Source organism: Mus musculus, chromosome 12, assembly GCF_000001635.26.
Source record: "Mus musculus strain C57BL/6J chromosome 12, GRCm38.p6 C57BL/6J".
Taxonomy (NCBI): Eukaryota; Metazoa; Chordata; class Mammalia; order Rodentia; family Muridae; genus Mus; species Mus musculus.
Window position 1 is genome coordinate 68,623,053 of NC_000078.6, and position 4,844 is coordinate 68,627,896.

General features: G+C 45.9%; 1 pseudogene; it reads right to left on the reverse strand.

Annotated features, from left to right (window-relative positions):
• Nucleotides 1-309: 309 nt before the first annotated feature.
• On the reverse strand, nt 310-4,625 carry Gm51981 (annotated as a pseudogene).
• Between the last annotated feature and the right edge of the window lie 219 nt (nt 4,626-4,844).

The following is a 4,844-nucleotide window of genomic DNA, read 5'->3' on the forward strand; positions in this document are numbered from 1 at the left end:
GGTGTCAGTCATCTGGACCTGTCCAGACAGAGCCAAGGCTGTCTGAATCAAGGCCAAACCCAGTTCCCAGTTAGTGGTAAAAAAGCAGGAGAATACTTGAGCATTATACATCACCGTCATTGGGAGTGGAAATGTCGACATTATCCCCCAACGCTGCTCTCTTTTTATTATTGACGCCCTGGACATCACCAAGACGAGGGACATTAGTATTCCCTTGGTCAGTCTGGATTTTTCGGGTGAGTCTTTCTGGTATCCAAAATGGGTTGTCTTCATTCTGTGGGAAAACACAGATAGCTCCCCTGGATCTTATCAAGATAGGATCCGGGCCATACCATTTATTATCAAGGACATTTTTCCATTTAACCATCTCATTGGGCCTATCTGGCTCTGAACAATGACGTTCAGCCGCAGTATGGCCATGAACATCAATATTTAAAAAATTGAGTGTAAAGAGTGCCATAGACACCGACACTCTTGGTGCTCGGGGTACAGTCTCCTCAAAAGTTCCCCTCTTCTGTTTTATAAGATAGGCTTTGAGGGTGCGATGCGCACGCTCAACAATACCCTGTCCTTGAGGGTTGTATGGAAGTCCAGTCAGGTGGGTCACATCCATCTGACGGCAGAACTGTTGGAATTTTTGAGACGTATAAGCTGGTCCATTATCAGTCTTAAGGAGTCTGGGTTTCCCCCAAGCACTCCATGCCTCAAGACAATGTTGAATCACATGTGAGGCTTTTTCTCCGGTTAACGGAGAGGCAAACATGATGCCAGAACATGTGTCAATGGACACATGGAGATATTGAAGTTTTCCAAAGGAAGAAACATGTGTAACATCCATTTGCCAGACCTGTAGAGGTCGAATACCGCGTGGGTTAATTCCCACATGAGGAACTGGCAAGAACTCACAGCAGCTTTGACATTGAGTAACAATGTCACGGGCTTCTTTTCTTGTCAAGGAGAAAAGACTGCGTAATGTTTCAGCCGTCACATGAAAATTGTTATGAAAATTTCTTGCAGCCTCTACCGGGGATGATAGGGCAGCAGCCACCACTTTAGTGGCCTTATCTGCCAAATCATTTCCCAGAGCCATGGGGCCAGGTAGGCCTGAATGGGCTCTAACATGAGTAATATAAACAGGAGATCTTCTAGATAACAAAACTAATTGTATCTGCTGAAAAATATTGGCAACTCTACTGGAAGGCTTAATCACTCCAGCCACTTCTAAAAGATTTACTGCATTAACCACATAACAGGAATCTGACACAATATTAAGGGGTTCTAAAAAGGTTTTTAAAACTTCTAAGACCACTAAACATTCTACCACTTGAGGTGAATTTTCATTATATTGTTTGGATACCACTTTACCATTAGCCACATAGGCACCTATGCCAGTTTTTGATCCATCAGTATATACCACAATCCCATTTTTAAGTGGGTTTCTTACTGTTATTTGTGGAAACACAACAGATTGATTTTGGGCAAACTGTAAGATTGGATGTTTTGGATAATGGTTATCTATTTTTCCTGAAAAGGAGGTAACTAAAACTGCCCAATCATTAGATGCGGCTGCCAAGGTTTGAACCTGTGCAGCGGTATAAGGTACAATTAAAAGATATGGACTTTGCCCAAAGTGGGTGATTGCTGCTTTTAGACCTTTAAGGGCAAGCTGTGCAATTGCATCAGGATACCAATCTATTATTTTAGCTGGGGATACGTTTGGATGGATCCACAACAATGGCCCATTCTGCCACAAAACTGCAGTTGGCAATTGTGCTGTCTTAAAGACACACAAACTGAAAGGCTGCGAATCCTCAATACGTTGTAATTGTGCATTCTGTAAGGCATTTTCCACTTTTTGTAAGGCCTGGTTAGCAGCTAGAGTAAGAGTCCTAGGGGAGGAGATATGAGGATCTCCTTCTAAAATACTAAACAAAGGCCTTAACTCAGCAGAAGGAATCTTTAAAAAAGGTCTGAGCCAATTAATATCTCCCAACAGCTTTTGAAAATCATTTAAGGTATGGAGGTGATCTCTTCTTATCTCTACCTTTTGGGGCACAATCTTATCTGGGGACACCACAGAGCCCAAGAATTGTCCTGTATCAGAAATTTGGACCTTTTCTGTGGCTATCTGTAAACCCCACTGACTTAAAGTTTTAAGTAGAAAAGGATATGCCTTTTGTAGCATGGTAAGGTCTTTATGGCACAGGAGGATGTCATCCATGTAAAGGAGCAAAATTAAAGAGGGGAATTGTTTCCTCACTGGCAAAAGAGCTTCTTGCACATAAAGTTGGCACATAGTAGGACTATTGGACATTCCCTGTGGTAAGACCTTCCATTGATACCTCTTATCAGGTTCCATGTGATTAATAGAGGGGATGGTAAAGGCAAATCTGGGCCTATCCCTTGGACACAAAGGTATAGAAAAGAAACAATCTTTAATATCTATAATAATTAAATTCCAGCCACGTGGTAAGGCGGAAAGTACAGGGAGACCCCTCTGTACTGGGCCAAATAAGTTCATTTGCTCATTAATGGCTCTGAGGTCATGGAGCAGTCTCCACTTTCCTGACTTTTTCTTAATTACAAAAATTGGAGTATTCCAAGGTGAGGTAGAGGGTTCAATATGGCCTAGTTTTAATTGTTCCTCTACCAGTTGAATCACAGCTTCTAGTTTTTCAGAGGATAGGTGCCATTGAGGAACCCACACTGGGTCCCCTGTTTTCCATGGTATGGGTCGTGCTGCCCCAATGGCCGCTAAGGAAAACCCAGACCCTGTCTGTCTTGGTTTCCATTAGGTGAGATGGGCTCTATCCTTCCCTGTTCTTGATGTCCTAACCCTTTTCCTTCTTTATAACCCATCTTTGCCATGATATTTTTTGCTTTAGTTGAATACCCTCCCGATGGGGCGTTTTCATTGGACAAAATAAGGCCCAAATGCTGCATAATATCCCTTCCCCAGAGGTTAACCGGGAGTGGGAGCACATAAGGTATGAATTTCCCTTGCTGTCCTTCAGAGGATTCCCACGTCAAGGCAACGGAGCTTATAGTGGGACATGATTGATAACCTAGGCCCTGTAATGAATGAGATGACTCTGTGGTGGGCCATGCTTTGGGCCACCAATGTGTAGAGATTATACTTTTATCTGCTCCGGTATCAAGGATGCCTTCAAACTCTTTTCCATTAATCTTAAGGCGGAGCTTAGGTCTATCATTTAAAGATACAACCAAATAGGCAGAATCATTTCCTGAGGAGCCCATTTTCTTTATCTCAGGTCCTGCAGATTTCTCCCTGGTATTATCAGGGAGGAGCAGCAGCTGAGCTATCCTATCTCCTTTACTAATAGAAAAAACGCCTTTAGGGCTTGAGCACAGGACCTGTATTTCAGGGGAATGTTGACAATCCATAACTCCAGGGTGGACTACTAAGCCCTGCAAGGTGAGTGAACCCCGGCCGAGAATAAGGCCCATGGTTCCCGGGGGCAAGGATGGTATAGGCTCCACTGGCACCGGCTGAATACTCATTTGAGGCATTAATAGGAAGTCGGAGGCGGCACGCAGGTCCACCCTTGTGGGTCTTCCTGGGTCGCCTCTCTGACTGCTTCCTGGGTCCTGACAAACCGGTTCCCATATCTTTGAGGGCCCTGGGACCGAGGGCCCGATGACCCGTTTTTTGGCACATCAGTTGATTGACTATCAGGTGGGGGAAGGACTCTGCCCTTTATATCCCTCACAGAGCGACACTGGTCAGCTCTATGATAACCCTTGCCACACTTAGAGCAAAGAGTGAGAGTCCCTCCCTGTTTATCTGGAGCTCTGCAATCTTTCTTAAAATGCCCAGGCTTTCCGCAATTAAAACATGTCCTCTGATCATTTCTGCTCATGGAGCGGTTCTGAGATTGGAGGATGGCGGCCGCTAAGCCTGCATTGGTGAGAGGTCCCCCAAGCTCTCGACAGACCCTGAGCCAGTCTTGTAAGCCTTTGTTCTTTCTTGGGGCTATGGCCGCTCGGCACTCCTTTGTGGCTTGCTCATAGATTAGCTGTTCTATCAGAGGCGCAGCTTGCTCTGACTCTCCAAAAATACGCTCTGCTGCCTCTGTCATTCTGGCCACAAAATCTGAGAAGGATTCCTGAGGTCCCTGGATTATCTTTGTTAACTGACCAGTGGTTTCACCTGCTCGAGAGAGCGCCTTCCAGGCCCTAATAGCCGTGGAAGAAATCTGGGCATAAGCTCCCCAATGGTAGTTTGTCTGATCAGCAGAATAAGCTCCCTGACCTGTTAACAAGTCAAAAGTCCAATCTCTCTGCTCTGGAGTCAAAGCAGCTGCGTTTGCTCGGGCCTGCGCTTGTGCAGCTTCGTGCCAAAGCGCTCTCCATTCCATATATTTGCCCATACTAGGGAGAGCGGCTTTTACAACCGTTTGCCAGTCAGCAGGAGTTAGTGCCATGCTGGCGAGCCTGTCTAACTGCACCAAGGTAAAATTAGCATTGGTTCCGTATTTACGGACCGACTCGGCAATTTCTTTAATTTGTAAGTATTCTACCGGAGCGTGGACACGCCCACCCTCGGCTCCTTCAAAGACCGGAAATGCCTGTTGTATTTTCCTTTGTTCCTCTCTGGGAATGAATGAGTCTGCGCACTGCCTCTCTGCGCATTGCCTCTCTGCGCATCTCTCTGCGCATTGCTGACGCACTACGCAGGGCGGGGACTCCGCATAGGGCGGACCTTGAAGCCGACTGCCCTGAGGCCAATCAGCAAACTGGCCTTCGCCAGCCGCTTTTGGCTTTTTTCTTGACCAATTAGCTGGCTGGTAATGGGCTGCTTCTTCCTCCCAGTCTGTTTCCTC